At 44.2% G+C, this 18419-nt stretch overlaps 1 long non-coding RNA gene across 1 annotated transcript in view; it reads left to right on the top strand.

Moving 5' to 3' along the window:
* Nucleotides 1-3187: 3187 nt before the first annotated feature.
* The window catches only part of LOC125701914 (uncharacterized), a 37229-nt gene continuing 21997 nt past the window's right edge, over nt 3188-18419 (top strand). The window contains exons 1-3 of the long non-coding RNA XR_007380395.1: nt 3188-3318; nt 5422-5558; nt 5908-6033. This is a non-coding gene — a long non-coding RNA (uncharacterized LOC125701914). The remainder of the gene's footprint in view (nt 3319-5421; nt 5559-5907; nt 6034-18419) is intronic.

The following is an 18419-nucleotide window of genomic DNA, read 5'->3' as shown; positions in this document are numbered from 1 at the left end:
TGAATGGGCGCCATTTTGGTGCTGAGGGGGTGATGCTGATGTGTTGCTGTTAGAGGCTTGGGGTGTTGCTGTGTGAGCGGCTCTGGAGCTTTGAGGATGGGATTGGAGAGGCCTGGAAAGAGGATGGGAAGGGGCCCTCGATTGAGGCTGTGCATAAGCAGTGGCAGTCAGTGCAGAGCAGTGAGGAAAGGAGCCAGCTTTAGGAGGTGTGGGCATAGGGCTGGTTGGGCTGGGGCACAGAGGAGGCTGCAGTGAGGCTGTGGCTGATTTGAACTCATCCTGGGTACTGCAGGTCAGCACAGGGTAGAATTGGTGTTCAGGCTGATCTCCAAGCAGAAGAAGGGAAGGTAACCATGTATGGCACTGTGTGCAAATGAAATGTAGAGGAGGAAAGTTTCCTAGTGTTCCGTGGCTGAGATTCAGAGTCTGTGCTCAGTGCAGGCAGCTTCAGAGATGCTCCTCGCGTCCTGGATAACATTCCCTGCCAGTGAGGTGATTGCACTGCTGTATTTTGATTGCTTTTAGGCAACATCAAGAGGGCATCTGTTGTGTTTCCTAAGGTTTTTGTTTGTTTATAGGTATGTATTAGGGACCAATCTCCTCACTGGGATATAAAAGTTACGTTGGTCATAACAGTAAAAATATGCCTGTAATTAAATGTATTTTTGTAGCCACTGGTATATTTTTAATTATGTGGACTCCTGGGATAATTCTGCTGACATCATAACATCTTTTGGATTAACAAAACATCTTCAGAAGAACTCTTCATGGTAATTAATTTGCAAATGTCTGGATCCTATTTGACTGTGGTTCTTACTGGAGCCTGGCAATAGCCTGTTTGACCTTTGGTAGAAGCCAGGTCGATGGAGGGCACAGTCAGAGCAGCAGCCTGCGAAGCTCCAGAGGGCTCATGGAGAACAACTAAAAAGGGTTCCTGTCTGCCCTCCCCTGGGTGTGCTGGTGGTTTCATTACTTTCTGATTTAAAATAGTACTTCCTCAAGCTTTATCATCCCTACAAATAATCTCTATCTTGGGCATGTCAGGAGACTAATGGGTCTGATTCACCTCTTCTTTAAATGTGGTATAAATGGGGAGTGACTACTTAAATATACAATATTTAAATTTTTTAATTTAAATTTTCATATACAATATGAAAAATTTTCTTGTGGATAAGAAAAGCCAGGCAGGTATTTGAAGAAAGCAAGCTATTCTAAAGAGAGAATTGTGAGGGATGTTTTGCTAACAGTTCTGAATGAAACACGCTGAACTGTGCAATACGTACTGGTTGTTATCACCACGATGACTGCATCTATCATGACAGCATGTGTCTTTATGAAGGTGTGGGGAAAATACTGGTGAGCAAACAGGCAGCTCTGCCATCGACTCTGGCTGCCTCTGATCACTGAGAACCACTGTTTGGACTCACTTTTATGCGCTGTTTCCTTACAGAAGAGACTTAGGCCATTTTCTTGTCTTGCTTTTCCCAGCTGCAGTGCTGGGTAGCAGGGAAAAGAGGACGTGGGTAACAATACGAATCTCGGGGTGAAATGTGATACGTGAAAGCCAGCTGGAGTTGAAGCCTCTGGGAGCAATGCCGGGCCGGCCCGCCTGGTGGCAAACTGCTGTCACTGGCAGCACCTCTGTGCCGAGCAAGTTTGGAAACAACGAGCACGCTCACTGGGATTTCAGGCTGTAATCTCATCTCTCTGCGTTCTGAGGCTTTCAGCGGCCTGCTCATCCCTCTACAATAGCAATGCTTCCTGCATCAGATATTGACGGGGCACTGCCATAACGAATGCGGAGTTCGAGCTGCAGAGATAGTGCCCGTGTCTCAAACTTCACAGAGTTTCTGGGGGGGTTCTTCATCTTCTCCCTGTAGTTCTGCGATAGCAGAAATCAATATTCTGCCATCTGTAAATTCTTTGTTCCCCTTTTCACCAGGGCTTTATCAGCTTTGTAAGTGAAGGGGGGGGGGGGGGAAGAGGGCGTTTAGAGGGCCATTGTCCCTTCTCTAGGGAATGATCTGGAAGTACTATGCAAATCTTCATTTGAAGACTCTGGGAACCGGGGGAGGGCTTTAGCTGCGAGCTCAGTAGGAGGGGAGCTCAGTGTCCCTGCTCGCGCACTCCTGCTTACTGCAAGTAGCTGGGAAGAGTTTTTTGAACTGGCAGAACAGACGTTTTGCGCTTTGTGCGCTTCTGTGAGGCTTTGCTGTCCTGCTTTGTGCTTTTTTTCCCTGCCTACTTCTAAACTTTTGCATAAGAATTGGGAAGGGGGGGAGATCGAGGAGTTACTGTTACTGATTATGAGGTCAGGAGGTGCAGCACCCCTCCTGCCTGCCTTCCTTGCGTGTTGATCTGGAGCCTCCTACCAGGCAGTGGTGCAGCTGCAGTGTGCTAGTCTGAGTTGCGTGTCAGCATAGCCTGACTGCTGGCACTGCGTTAGCATAGAGCACAGACCCGGTTTCAGTGAGCAAACAGTTCAGCTGGTAAGGAATAGTGGAGTGAAATAGTTTGCAGTTCTCAAATTAGCACATTGTAGCCAGGTCTTAAAAAGCCCTCTCTTACTGGGGCAAAGACTCGCAGCCCAGTACCTGCTTTATGAAACCCTGCAGTCTGTCCTGGCATGGCTTAATGCTGTGTGTCACCTGTTTCGTATTAGGAGAGGATCGCACTAACTGCCAGCTTCCTGGAAACTGCGTAGGGTCCTGCTTAGGCCTCTTGGAAAGGGAAATACCCCTGCTGCACAGACACCAGGGAGAACAGGGCGGCGGGGGAGGGAAGCATGGATTCAAATCTGGGCATTTTGGGGTTTATGCATGTTAAAGGCCGTCACGGACTTTTTACTTTTCTCACCTTCTTTTTCATGGCAGTAGCCCCACTGTTTATTTTCAAACGTGGAGGGGTTTTTGTGTTCCAACAAACTCAAAAAGAATGACTTTCTCCAGGGCTGTCATTGTTTCAGTGTAATGCTGTTCTCTATATTCATCCAAGAAGATGCAGCCTTTTCAAAAATCTCCCCTTTAGTCAAGGGAATGGAGGGCTCCATACCACAAGGCCTGGTTCTCTTAGCTTCCACATATCCAATGCTATGTAAGCCTACCAGTTTGTTCTGCAAGGACTTTACTGCTTTTTGGGGGGTGTATTGCAGGCGTCCTCTTGTGCCCAGCTGGGTCTAAATTCACTCTTTTTTTTCTTCATGTGTAACTCCGGAGTGACTCAGCTGACTTCAGTGAATGCCCTGTGGAACTGTGCTAGCTGGAAACCAGCCTCACTCCTGCAAGGGATGCAGCTACCTGTGCACGCTTCCATATCCGTGTAGGTGCTTTTCCAAGTACACTTGTTTGCATGTGGGCCAGCGCGTGAATGCACATTCTGCTCACCCGCTCTTCCCATATGCATGCAAACACACGCATTCTCAAGTGCACGCATCCATTCCCTTTCTCTCATACACGTTTACGCATATACACAGACCTTTTTGAAAGCTCCTGTTTTCAGAAAGGTTTTATTTATAGGTCCTGCCTGGTTGTGAATGTGAAAGGGAGAAAGCCCCTCAGAGGGGGCCTTTCATGTGTAAATCAGCCCAGGCTGAGAGCATTGGGGTCACTGAGAGGAGGATTTCTCTCTTAATTACTCAGAGAGAAAGCAGGCAGGGGACTTTCTCAAACTAATAGGGTTGTTCTCTGCTGGGGAAAGCAGCTTGAAACGCCCAATTGCATCAGACTTCGGGTTCTGAATCACAGGACTCCTCTTCCAGTAACAGAGCTTGTGTGTATGTGGCACTAAAAACAAGTCAGCTTCCAAACCAGCTTACTTATTAAAGATGGTTATGTTCAGTCTGATAACTGTGCGTTCTGTGGAGGCTGTCTGCAAAGTAGAAAAATGTTGTTTGGAGATTAGTGCTGTGAAAGGGGCTCTGAACTTGGTCTTAAAATCAGCACTGAGTTCCCAGTTCAGCCATAGAGGGCCTTTGTGGCCTTTGACAAGAGGCTGCCCTGTGCCTAGCTGTGAAACAGCATCATCTTTCCAGAATGGGGCTGTTGAGAACAAAAGATATGGATTGTGATGCTCTTGGTTTTCGGGCTGAGTTCTAAGGTGACTCTGCATGTCTGAAGAGGTCGGTCTTTTACTTGGAATGCAGTGCAAGCATGCGGATTTCCCTGCTGAAGTTTCATGGTTGCTGTTCATCCATCAACACAAAATCGAATCTGGAAATCCATTGCAGAGGCAAAGCATTCCCCAGTTGTGACAGAAACCAGCCAGTTCTTTACAGGAACCACAGGACCTGCTTGTGCAACCACGAGACAGTATGAAGTGCAGCTGCAAAATGCAGCTGTCAGCAGTTGCAGGGAAGAGATCACTTGTGCAGTGGTGTGCAAGTGCATGCAAGCGGATTTGCATTTATTTATTTATTCAGCTTCAATTAAGGTTACACCGTGTCATTTGTAGCTGCTTTTCATATGGTCTCTGGCTTTCTGGATTGGACATAAATGCTTTGAGAGGTAAATGTTCCCAACCTGTGCCACAACCCTCCTGGAGCCCCAGTGCAGGGCTCTTGAAGCTGCATTAGGTCAGCTTGCCTGGGAAGGCCGAGGTTGGAGGCCCTGAGCACCTGTTTGAGGAGCGGTGGGGGCCAGCAGCCTGAAGTGCCTGCAGAGGTCAGGGAGAAATGAATGGGTCATTTCTTTTGCAAATGAAGAGCTCCAGCCTGGAGCAGCCTTAGCAGGGCCCAGCATGTGGGTCCAGGCTGTTCCTTTTATGAGCTGATGGAAATGGGGCCCGAAAGGACTTCCCTGATAAGAGTTCTGTCGCAGCCTTTGTTATCTTTGCCTCCCTCAGCATGCACTGGCCATAGAATATGGATTGGGGGTTATCCTGGCTACCAGCACGGTCAGGAGGATGCAGGCTTCATGGCAGCAGAGGAAACCAAAGGCTGCAGAGTATCCTTATTGCCATTCCACTAGGAAAATCTTGTGTTAAGATGTAGAACACATGTTTCTCTCTGTGTTAGTGCTCCTTCTCATCCAATCTAAGGGCTGCTTTAAAGTAATGCACTTAACTGAGTATCAGGGATTTAAAAGCCTTGATTCTCTTCTTTCTGATGGTAAATTTTCACTTACTTTGACAAGTCCTATGAATACCTGATGCATCATTTTCCCTGTAAAACACTGAATAATAGGAGTATCTTTTTCTTAGAGGCGTTGAGAATTTGGGATCCTTCATGTATGCATGTGTGCTGTTAAGTAGCATGCTCTTATTGGTGATTATAGTTATGTCATATGTTGTAGTTATGGTCATAGTTACTGGTTTTGTCTGCTTTTTGTGCAACAATGTTAATTCTTTCAATGTGTTGGTTTGGAATTCGCCTGACAGCAGATAAACAATGTCAGTTCTGTGTTTCCATTTGCTTTTGCTTTGCAGACCACCGTGGAACTTTTTTTTGCTGCGACATTGTAATGGGAGGTGGAGACACCTCGAGGAGAAGGTCGAAACAGACAGCAGCAGTTGCAGGCAGTAATGTCTGTCTATGACTGGAGAAAATCCGGCCCCAATTACAGGTTTGTATGATCTCTGTATGCCATCTTCACTACGTACAGGTATTTAAGGCAAGACATACACGGAAATAGCTGCTTCCCCTGTAGCAGCTCCAGGAACAGCTTTCTATTACTGTGGAGCAGGGGAGGGTGAGGGTTTTAAGAGAAGGTGGCTAAGGTCACAGTAGCTATGCTCTGGGTTTTTCCTTGCTGCTGTAATGCTACAGCCAGGGCCTGAGGCAAGCAGCTAAGAGTTAGAGAAGTCATGGGACTTATGCTGAAGATAAAAACAAACTTAAGCTTAGACTTTATTTTTTGACCTCTGCTGTATGTGAAGGATTGTTTTTATGGCTTTATTTCCGTTTTCCTTTAGAAATGTCAGGAAGACTCTCCATGTTTCAGATCTGTTTTGGTACATTTTCACTTCATGATGCCGAGTACTGACGCTCTCAGGAGGTTGCAGAAAAAGGACATAAAACCATAATAAGTTTTCAGAGAGGTAAACACGCTCTTTATTTCTTAGAAACGTCAGCCAGGCTGTAAGTGGTGCTGAAAGAGAAGATGGATGTTTCTGAGGGCTTAGGGACAGTTTTGTGTTTGGGGTAAGGCTGAGGTTAGCCATGGCGCCTGCATCCAGGCAGTAATTTGACAGCAGACATGGGCACACAGTAATGCAGTCTCTGAAAATCACAGAAACCTGCTGAGTTATTGTGAGCTGGAGGAGCTTTTTCTGTTTGTGGGCACATGAGTCTGCCTGCCTCACATTGTGAACGCAAAACTGAGACGTAAAGGAGGCTGGCAGATATTGCAGAACGCTGATGGAAGCGGGGGCAGGGCAGAAGAAATGGTAAAAGTTTGTAGATAAAGGGCTTGGTGCTAGTTGTGAATTCCTATCAGGTAACTGGTCTTCAAATGGAAGCATTTGTTAAGTAAAGTGATGATTTAAGGTGGGAGTTGGATAAATATCTGCAAAGGTTTTTGAACCCTATTTGCAGTGTGATTGTGGGATATGCTAATAGAGAAAGCAGTTTTACTTGCTACCTAGTCTTTGTATTTGTTTATGTATCTAAAATACACAGAGCAGGCAGTGTGTATGATACCACTGAAAGAGGTAAGCAGGTAACACTATGGGGTGTGGGCACATAATATCCCACAGATAATCCTGTCTGCAAAGAAGGCATGTGAATTTCCTTCTGGTAACCCCCTGCCCCCCTACCATCCTGTGAGCATCACTGCTGGGTTATCTGGGGCCTTGTACCTGGCTTGTGGCTTGTGTCCCCTGTTCCACAGACCCACTCCTGTTCCACCATGGACAATGCAACCTGCTTTATGCATATTGGCTTTCTTGGATGCTGTGTGTCTTTTTTCCTTTTACTGGGGCTTAGGTAACTTGATGTAGTTGTAGGCTGTCCTTGGCAGTGCCTGCAGTCTGTGGCTGAAGTGATGCCTTCCACAGAGCACAGCCAGCAGCTCCTCTTGTCAGTGCATATAGTGCATATCCCTTCTTTGTGCCTGTCAGTGCTCTGCTGGAGAACATAACAGGCTCTGCCTGGCAGGTCTGGGGCAGTTCCCCACACAGGCATGCCCTGATTTCCTACCACAGCTCTGCTGTTCCACAGGATTGTAGCAGTTTGAGATTGGTGCTTTATTTCAGATTTTTTTTTTTAACTTTTGAGAGTCTGTTGGTGAGCCTTGAATCATTCCCATGCTTCAGCCTTGTGTGTTAATTTCCAAGGACGCTCAAGCTGCTGATAGATGTGTGCAGAAACAACCTTCGACCATTCCTGTAAATCACTGTATTCTTCATCAATTTCATTCCGGGCTTTTTCTTAAACTGGACGCAGGACAATGGACACCAGCAGGCACGGCTCCCAGTGACTGGGTTATTGTCACATATCCAAAAGCCTGGTGGGAGGAGCAGACATCAGGTCTGAATTCATCCTGCCGGGGAGATTCGGCTGAGAGAGGAGGAAAAGAAGGTCAGAGGAGGCTCCAAGGAAACGGCTTTGGTTTAAAACGTTTCATTAATTTTTTCACACTGGAAATATAAAGTGCAGAAATACAATTGCTTGGCAGAGAAACCACATTTATTAAGTCCTGTATACATTCAGCACTCTATACAGAAGGAGACAAAATATCTCCCTGGCCAACTTAGCAGAATTACAGGTCCCTGCCATATATGTGACTTCTTTTTTTGCTTCCCAAAATAGCTCACATAACCTGGAGCTGTTTTTTATCATTGATAAATGTATTGATAAAGAATGTTCTTTTTCTAGCAAACCATTGCTCTCTTCTGTAGTCACACAGTCTTTGCAGAGCAGCCTACCTTTATCTAGGCAGTGTATCAGTGTCAGTCCAGCTGGGAACACTACCGGGATACTCTCCTCATATTGTTTCCCTTCCCTTCCGTGTCTGCCTTTGATTTTTCCTGTTGTAACTCTATAAGATAATCACAGCCAACCTTTTTGAAAGGGTTATTCTTCTTCCTGTTGATTTGACAAGCTTCTTTTTGGAAAGATATTTTGCACCTGCCACTTGAGCTTTGTAACCTCGGGATGTTCTGCCTCATGCAGGCAGCGCTGGGAGTTTGGGTTCGTGCACATACCTGCAAGAGATAGCCAATGCAGGGTTACAGCAAATGTCACCAGTTGGAAGGCAGGAAAGGAGCTGCCAGTAAGTCTCATCTGCTTTCTTCTTTTGGGGCATAGTTTGGCCAAAAAACTGAGCAGTCAAAATGTCACAGATGTATGCGGGTGGGTTTCTCCTGGGAAGCCAGGATTACTTTACATTTATTTTTTAAATGATAGGTGAAAAACTTGGAGGGGTTTTGTTGTTACATGCCAGTGGTAATCTAAAAATTATTCTGGCTCTGAAAGAAATGTTTCCCAGCAGATTGCCAAAACAAAAGCAAGCACACAATGCCCTACAAAAAGGTCAGTCCTGTCCAGGCACTGAAACACCTGAAGTACACACTGTCAGCCTTTCGCACTGCCAACCCCTGTGGTACATTTGTACCCAGGCTCTTGTCAGCACTTCACATAATTTTTATGTTCTTTACTGACTGTGCTGGGCAGCGTGTTGTCAGGCCCTGCATGCACCAGCCAACTCTGCAAGCTCCTGCAGGTCCAGCTGCATGTGTTCAAGGTCTGCTCTGATATGGTGGGTGTATCCTGGGACCAGAGTGCTGAAAGAAGCCTGCTGGGGGCTCTCTGCTTTCCTTGAGAGCTGTGACACAGAGCTGTCCTTGTCTGGGGGTAGGCTGTAGGTGTGTCCAAGTGTCACCCTTCCTGATCCTGACTTGCTGACTTGACTTTCTGGCTTGGCCTCGAATCAGCAGGCTCGTTTGATGCTTCTTGGACTCCTGGTTAAACTTGGTTAGTCTTACCAGACCTGCTCCACTCTTGTTTCTGCACTGTGCCTACTGCTGAGGTCTCTGCCTGCCCTGCTGTCACAGTGTGCCAGGCTTCTCTTGTGCTCCTCTGCAGCTCCCACACTGCTCTGCTCCCAGCATTGACCTCAGCCTCCCTGCAAAGCATGTCTATCTGGAAAGTTAGAGAGCAAGTGGGCAGAAGTACAGGAGATGCTGGGAGACCATGCTGGTTTATTGCTATGACAAATAAAAGAAACGTTGAGTTAGTTTTGCCTTCCATGTTTTCCAACTTCTTAAAAAGACAAACCCCAAATTGGGTCTGTTGGCAAGGGCTTGGAATGCTAAGCAAACAGCCGGCAGGAGGAGCTCTCAAGACATTTTGCTTGATCAGTTTTTGGACAGTCCTAGCGGTACATTTTAAGGGCATCACTGTAGAGGCACTTTCTTGCAGAAAAACTGACTTGATTGAGCTGCTTCAGTGGCTTTTATTTTACATATTTGTAATTCCTCCACACCCCCATTTTCTCAGGTCCCTTCTTTCATCTCTCAGTCGTTGATTGAGAAACTTACTATTCATGAAAACACTAGGGATCATTTTGGTTCCTGGAAGGAGGCAAATGGGTTTTTTAACTTCCAAGAAAGCTAATGAACAGCATCCTAACCACGGAGTAAAGAATTCCTAAGCAATCCTTATCTCTGAGTAGAAAGATATCAAGGAAAGATAACAATTTGGATTCCTTACACCCTATGAGGGAACCTCTAAGCAAAGGAGCTCTGCAATGCATCAGTACCACTCTGAGTGTTCAGCTGACAAAGTTCTTCAAATAGCTCTGTCTCCTGGTATACAGCTGATCTTTTTCTTCTGTAAGAAACAACAGGCATTGGAGGAACAGGAGGACAACAGTCATGCTCTGTGTTCCCCCTGCTTCTTAAATCCAGACCCAAACTGAGTGGGCCCTGTAGCCACGCCTCCGCACCACCTCTAAAAATAAATCCAGATTATTATTTTTTCTTTCATATGATGGACTTTTTTTGTAAGTCTGGCCTTTGTTTAGTTATCCAAACGGGAGCTAAGTGCCTTCTGGTCTTGAATATTGCTGTAATAATTATTTGGAATGCACCAGAAACTATTGTAATGCATATCAGTGCAAGTTAAGTCAATAGAGATTCTTCAAATTTATCCTGGTGTTCAGAGAATGGAATTCATGCACTTCAATTTACAGCTTATCAGATTTAATGAATTCACAGTGATCTTTTATGTTCTTGTTTACACATTTTCTTCCTATTCAACCATAATGTATGTGATTTAGAAAATGCAGAGCTGAAAGGCAGTGTATGGGTCAGATATGTCCCACGGAGCACAGCGCTGTGCTTCGGATTTCAATCACATTTGCAAAGCCTCTGTGCAGAAGTGCTACTTTCTGACTCACTTGATGCACAGAAATCCAGCTTGATTTTTCAGAACTCTCTTTGCATGCTGGGAGCTAGAAAAGTGTACTGAGGAGCAGAGATGATGTTCTTTAGAGTCATTAGATGATAATTATTAAGAGACATTCTTTATTTTATTTTTTGAAGGTGATTTTTCAATGTAGTGCCATATTTTAGTTTGAAGGCTGGTAAATTGGAAACCATTGGATCTACCTTTTCTATTACTCTGATATTTGGAAGTCATTTAGTACATCACCAAGAAAACCTCACATAAACCTTCCTTTTCCCAGGATATCAGCATACCATCTGAAGGTTATCCCACTGTGGTTCATTCTGTTCAGGGTTTGAAGGACAAAAGGATCACATTGATTTCCATGATGTTTAAGGCTAAACACGTGACGTTCTCACCTGGACATTATTTCTCCCTGACTTTATGAAACGTGACAACTTGAAAATGCTCCATCTGATCAATTGTAAACATTCAGGTAATTCCTATCATTACTGTGGGAGAGTATCACTACTCAGGGAAAACAGTAGAAACCAACATGGAAAAATGAGGTAGCAGCAGTAATTTAGATATCACTGATTTGCAGATCAAGTGATTGGGCACTAGCACTCATTTGTGTCCCTGGCATACCAATACATTTTTTTCTCCTCTCTGAGAACTGGAGTTATCACATCACTGAAAGATCTGTGGCTGGATAAATAATACAGAGCTTGTATGCAATCTGTGCAAAACTGAAGGAAAACAGATCTGAAGTTCAGAATGGAGGAAAAGATGGTGGACATGCAACAACAGCAGGAGTGAAGGTATGCATGGAAATGCTGATAGTGACATTGAGAGGAGGTAGATGGGGCACTGTGCTGCTGTTGTAGGAGGGAATGAAGGATTCTCAAGGAGAGTAGGAAGAGGATTCCTGAAGGGGAGAAGTGTGGGCATCACACCAACCTGTGTAGAGCCTGCTTGTGAGCACATGTGTGCTTCAGGTGTTAGAGGGGAGGCTGAGAGAGGGCTTTGGAAAGGTGGCACGTGAGGCATCTGTGAAGCAGGGGGGAGTGTTAAAAAATGAGAGAGGCCCTTAGAGTAAAGGGAAGTGGGGTGAGACTGGATTCATTCTGTGGATTTGTAAACATGGGGGAGAGGATAGCCTGTGGTGGGCTTGAGGAAGGTGAGTGTCCTGGCTTCACAGGACCCAGCTTTGAAGTACTGCCTTAATGCTGTTGAAAAACAAAGGAGCCTTAATGGCTTTCAAGTACTGCTCTATTTTCTGAACTCATTAGATTCTCTTCTTTCCATCTTAGTACTGGATGTTGAAGCTTACTAAGCAATAACCTAACAACACTGCTGGTATTTCCACGTTCTGTTTCTTTAAGAAGTTCATAAGACTTGTCACACTGTCCCAGCAAAGCTCTCTCTGCTGCACTATCTAATCCAAAATACTGTGTGAGATTTATGTTCTGTGATAAACTTGGACCCCACCACATTACAAACAAACAGATTACTTAATGTTGTCCTTATTATTGAGTTTGAAGGGCTCTTCTGTTTTGTGGAGTACATCACCCTCAGCCCACAGCTGTGGTCTCCACGGCTCTGTGCCTCACACATCTACAAACTTGGGCAATCTGGAATGAAGAACATCCTCCAGAGGCACTTTAATACTTTGGTGAATTCATTGTGTTCTTTGTGATAAAATTGTGCATGTCTCAACCACAGTAGAAGATAGGAGGCATTGTGGAATTGACCAAAGGGTCCTTGATATGTAAATAATAGGTTTCTCCTCTCTTGTGTAAGTCCCCTTGAACTTGATATTTTAATATATAAGGCTTCCCTGAAACTCTGGATCCATCTTGTAAGGTTCCTAGAAAAATAATTATATGCAAAATCACCAGACTTCAGATTCACCCCATGTAAAGCCTGGCAAACTTGAGCCTGAAGACCAAGAAGACTGAAAGTGTAATGCCAGTCACACCCTGTACACAAAGACTACAGGCCTAACCAGAGCAGGAATTTGCTACAAAATCTCTCTGATCTGAAATCGAGCAGAACTCTGGAAACAGCTGCTAAATACCCAAGGCCAGAGACTTCTCGTCCTCAGGCCAGTTCTTGTGTTATATGGTGATCTAAAGCTTGTTCTGTTTCCAGTTTATGGAAAGATTGCTAATATTCATTGTAGCAATTGAAATATTTTGCCTGGTCTTTGTTGCTGTTGTTGAAATGAGTTTACATGTAGCTGAATTAATAGTTCTTCTCATAGTGACTGCAGGACAAAAAGACATCACTATCTCCCCATTTCCAAGAGAGAAGTTCACCTTCCAGCTCTGGGTGTACCCTTGGGATGGCAACAATGACTACCATCACTAGCAGTAGTATAGTTTATACTGTCTAGATAGCCTTGGGGCAGAAGATCAGCTTAATCATTAATGAATTCATCTTGGAGTTACTTGCCTTGAAAAGGCTATCTATCGCTCAGGTGTGACCGAGCAGTCTGGTCTCTATATTGTTTCTCAACTCAGACCATCGCCATCAATTTCACATGTTCATTGTCTGGTTCAGCTGACACTAAGAAGTCATTTGCTGAATACTGGGGTTTTCTTCTGATTTTGTATCCCAAACACAGCTGTAATTCAGTGTGACTCTGGTGGAGGGTCACTGCATTACTCCAAGACCTGTCAGATATCCAAGTATTCAATGGCAACAGCTGAACAAAGACAGGCAGAGAGGAACACACTGAACTTCTCAGCTGGCTTCTTATTTCCAGTCCCACGCTCTGTACTGTTGTACTGGGTGGTCAGAATCCTTCAGTTCTTCTTCTTTTTGGTTTGTTAATGCTAGCAGATGGAAATCCAGCTCAACTTTCAAAAATGCTGAATAATTTATTAAGAACAAAATTGTTGGGTTTGAGAGCTGGTTCCTTCTCTTTTTCTCCTTATTTTTTCTTTCCTCTCCAAACTGACTTTCAGAGGCAAAGTTTCTAATTACAGGTCAGAGAAGCAGGTTTAATCACACAGCAGAGCCCTTGATGCAGCATTAGAGAGCGTTATTTATACACCTGAATTAATAGGGATGCAGCATTTCAGTAGAGAACAATAAGGTGGTTTTCAATTTCACTCTTTTTTTTTTATGTGAAACAAGCCACATCAGATTAATCGGGCTTTTTAACCTAATTTATTCAGATTTTAAGTAACCAACGAGTAAGTGCTGTGCAGACTTGGAGCAGAAAGAAGCAGGAATAGAGAACTGCACACGTAGCAAGGGCATATCAGAGAAAGCCAGGAGGAGATCAAAAGAGGAAGCCTTTGGGCAAACTAACCAGGGCAAAAATACAAATATGCTGCTGTTTGTCCTAGGGAAGACTTTTGGAGAATGGTAGCAGCCACAGAAACTGGAGGACAGCCTGTGGTGTGTTGATATGCACCCAGATTCCTCAAAGCTTTGTTCTTGTAAAACCAGGAATAGGAGTGGTGAAGATGAAACCTGAAGCATACGAAGAGTCCCTTGTACTCCGTGCTGCAGGGAATGGCATCCCTGCACCATCAGCACTTCGAGTCAGCTTTTACTGGAGGTGTTGGTTCTGTAGCACTGAAAAGAAGTGAGAAATCCTGCATTGTTCCTGCAATGTCATGGTCTCCAGTGTGACTGATTTGCAGCAGTATGGAGGTGAATTTTCTCAGGTGTTTTGGAACTCAGGCTTCCTGTGCACTTTTCTCCAGTTTCATCTCTAACTCGTGTAGTTTGGCTTTATGTGTTTCACTCGGCTGCTTGGAAGGTCTATAAACATTTATAGGACTTTCTTGGACTTTTTCAGGGTTAAAAAGTGGGAGGCTGGTGATTTTGCATTTGATTCTCTAAGTTATAGGATAAGCTGGGCTGACTGACATCCTGATGCCTGGGTAGGTAGTGTGTTCCATTGGTCCATGTGATGGGAAAGGCCCCCAGCACCAGGCTCATGCCTTCCAGCAGGAGTTTTCCTGTGATTCATTATCCCACAGTGTGCCCAGGGACCTGGCAAAGCTGTGGAGCTCACCATGAACCAACAACCCATCTCATCTGCCATGTGAAAATCCTAAAGCACGAGAGAGAAAAAGAGAAGGAGTCCGTGCTTCAAAATAGCTGAAATGCAGGTTCTGTGGGTAGGGAGTGAAGGATATCAGCAAGAGTACCAGGCTCATGCTCTATATGTGAGACTTGACATGGCCTTGAGTTCCTGTATTTTGCTGTGAGTGATAGATGTCTAGATGCCATACTCAGCTAAGAGACAGATGACTGCAGTGCAGTGAGAACCTATATGATATATATTAGTTAAAAGGTTAAGGAAAAAAAGGTTATCTACTTTTGTAAATTTATTTTCAATTTGAAGATATATATTTTTTTGTGTGTTTAGATTACAAAGTCTGTGAACCTTAATCTCATGTATGTCTGCAAATCATTACCGTGGTGCTGGAATAGCATGTGCAGGAGTAGAAACTGGCATGGAATGTCACAGTGCTGCAGCTCCCTCCACCAGGCTGGGTCTGGAGCAGTGTGCTGGGATCCAAAACTGGGTTACAACCTGGATGGAAACTCAATTGCAGAAAAAGGTTCACAGATGTGAGAGCAAGCAAAGCCTTCAGGAGAGAAAATGGAAAATTCTGCTCCCCAGGACACAACAATAGCCACTCAACTCTACTTTGTGGGCCTTATGTTGCCAACAGGAGGTTTTCTGCCAGGCTGCAGAGATGCAAGATCTGTGCTGCTCTCCCTGTGACATCCTTGTTATTACTGTCACATGCAGACGGCTGACACCCACTGTGTCAAAGTCAAGGTTTGGTGTTGTGCTGCAGCAGACAGCGTGCTGGGTGTGTGATAGTCAGACTGCCCTTCCTGTGGGAGGAGATTTAGAGGGAGACGTTGCTTTTTGGTGTGCAAAAATAGCTATCTACCAAAGCTGGAGGATTTCAGAGAGGGAGGAGGCTTGTTAGGGAAAGGATTAGCAGCGAGTACATGGATGGTCATATTTCAGGACAAACACCTGTAAATCAGCCTAAGCCTGTAAGTAGCAAGCTATTAAACTGAGTTCACCTCTGCAGCACTTGCCCTGTGCCTAGTCAGCAAGGCCAGCTACCAGCCCTGAGTGGTGCTACAGGCTCAGCCTTTTCCCATCTTGTGTACTGTGGAAATGGAGAAGCTGCAGATGTTTACAGCTGGCAAGTCAAAACACTTAGTGATGTATTAAGGAGGTGATGCTGTAATACCTCCTTTTTTAATACATATTTCTTCATTTCTGCTTCTTTTCTCATTTCTAACCCTTCGTAGAGTTCTGAAATTATTTCCCTTCTTGTTTGTTTTTGAGAGGCTTTTTTTATTTCTCAAGAATTTGTTTTTGACACAGATTATAGGTCAAGTCTCCCTGTCCTGCCCCCTCTGTTCAGCAGAAGAGCTGTTAACAGAAGTGTGGTGCCTGTTTTCCTGAAGGTGATCCATACTATTCTTCTGGCATCTCGTGCCCCTTTACTCCAATTGTAGGATGAGAAATCAGGATTTAACTTGGCTTCTCTATTACTACACTTGCAATGCATTTCAAATATTGGGTTTTAATTGTAGTTTAAAAAGTTTTTTTTTCCTTTATTAAAGAAAACCTGTGAAGTTCTATCATTGTTATTATGTTGTCACCACTAATTTATATGATACTTTGGTTGTTACCTGAGCTAGCAGAAGACACCTTCAGAGAAGGTATTTAATGTAAGCAGACGTATAATGAAGAGCCATTTGGATTTCTCACCTGTGAGGGAATTTCTCTCCTGTAGATAAGGCAGGGTGAATATCTGCAGTGAACTGAGGCCCCAGCTCTGACCCCAGCACATGGGCTGGTCCCAGAGGGTCCAATAAACCCCTGATTTCAGTAATACTACATCTTTGCTTCAAGCAAAATATATGCTTAAATGGTCTACTGATCTACTGTTTAACATAACTGTCTATTACAATTATTGTTATAAATCCCTCTTTCTGTTATTTGAATACTAATGTGAAGGTGCCTAGCTGGGCAAGATCTGAAACTGTTCAGAGCACAGTGACACCTTTAGGTCTGCTGGAGAGCAGCACAGTTGAATGCCTGTGTAATGTGGAACTCACAGTGCAGCTCTGGATAACTGCACTGGACACACTTCCAAGTGTTCGTGGCACTTCCTTATGTTTTATGTTTTCTTGAAGAAACAAGCTTGGCTCACCCAATTGGTACTTGTGAAGTCCAGCAAATTATGGAGCTGTTTTCTTTTCTCAGATGTTCTCAGGATCCTGCAGATGTTGCAGCTGATCCCTTTGTTTTGGGCTGGCTGCTGTATCTGCCAGGTCAAGACAGTTGTTGTTCAAAGCCCAGAACAGCCTGTTGTGAATGATGAAGAACTGTTGTTTCCTTTGTATTTACAAATAACAAAATGTAAAGGACTGAGGAATTTGTCTAAGCTGTGATTAGATTCTAGATGGATGATACAGGTGCATCTTCACACTGGTGCTGGGTTTGCCTGCCTCTCAGTGGGGGGATTCTGGTGGCACCAGTGTTGCATTTTCCAGAAGGAACTGGAAATGAAGAAATGGCACAGGTTGGACAATGCATGTGAGCCCTGTGTGTTACTGGAAACTCGTCTGAGCTCACAAAGACAACTGCTGCAGATCTAGAGGGTTCTTAAACAGCACCACCTCTCCCACCATCCTCCCAAGGAAAAATGGGCGATTTGTATTCAAAGAAACCAAGGTGAATGTTATCATCCCTGTTTTACAGATGCAGGAACTAAGATTCAGAATAGAGATACAGAAACTAAGATTTCAGCAAGTTTACTGGGAGGAGATCAGGAATCAAATTTTGTAAAAGGATGTTTTTGTAAATACTTGTCCTGTGTCTTCACTGGTGTTTGGAGTTCCTTCTGGCTTTGGAGTTTGAGAATTAGTGGGAACAGTTGATGTGTCTCTAAAATGCTGCGTTCATCTCTTCAGGGCTGTTCAGGTAGTCACCTTCCTTGCTGAAACACATTGCCTTACCTTCACTTCAGGAAGCAGGATGATAATTTCTAAACAAACTTTCATTATTTGTAATGAAAGCAATTTTGGAAGAGGAGAATAATCAGCTGTGTCAGAAAAAAAAAAGTGTATGTGTGTGTATATATATATATATATATATATGTAAAGTTCTGCATGTACAGAACAGAGACAATCAGGTAAAACCACGCACCCAAATTCTCTCGGGTGATTTTGGGATAGTCTGCACCTCTGTGGGCAGCACGACTGGCCTGGCTGAGGCCAGCTGTCAGACAGAAATGCAGCCTATGCCATTGCCTGAGCAAAGAACATTTCATTTTCTAGCAGCCATAAGGAGCTGCCAGTGTCACTGAGATTTTGTCGCTCTGAATAGTTGCTGTAAATTTCATCTGGGCAATATCCCCAATTGTGTTAGATATAATTACACTCAAAGTTCTTTTTAATCATTTATTTGGAACATGCCCCAAGATTCAGCAGTTTTGGATTGGGATAGAAATTGAATTATTTATTATCAATTAGAGGTTGTCAGAGCCTTTGACACCACGTCGAGCTGGCATTGTTTGGTATCTGTATTAATGATCAGATAGATAAAAGCATGAAATTATTGGTTAGGAAGCTTTTATTCTAGGCTGAGAAGGCTAGTTTGCATACTTGGCTGGATGCTTCCCTACACTCACAGTCATTATGGCTCTGTTTAATCAAGTCAGCGCTGCCTGTACAATTGCTTGCCCATAAATTGATGAATTGAGTGTAAGAATAATTTCCCCTAGATGGAACCCAGTTGTGACTTCCCTTGCCATCTCTGCCCGGCACATTTAGACTCTTGTGCTTTGGCTGTTGTCTGCTATAGACCCTGGAACAATCTTTATCACATCTGTTCTTTTCTTACAAGAGCAATTTATTTATTGCTATTGCTGCTGAATGGTAATGCTGGATGCTGAGCTTTTGTTCCCCCAGGTGAGGAGGAGGAGAGGACAACCTCACAGGTGTTCTTCAGCTCTCTTTACAGCTCTATTCTGCACCCTTCTTTGATCAGTGTGGGTATCAAAAATAATTTTTTATACGGCATTTTGGCACT

This window comes from Lagopus muta, chromosome 17 (assembly GCF_023343835.1).
Source record: "Lagopus muta isolate bLagMut1 chromosome 17, bLagMut1 primary, whole genome shotgun sequence".
NCBI lineage: Eukaryota > Metazoa > Chordata > Aves > Galliformes > Phasianidae > Lagopus > Lagopus muta.
The sequence above is the reverse complement of the archived record's forward strand: the minus strand, read 5'-3'. Positions and strand labels throughout refer to the sequence as shown.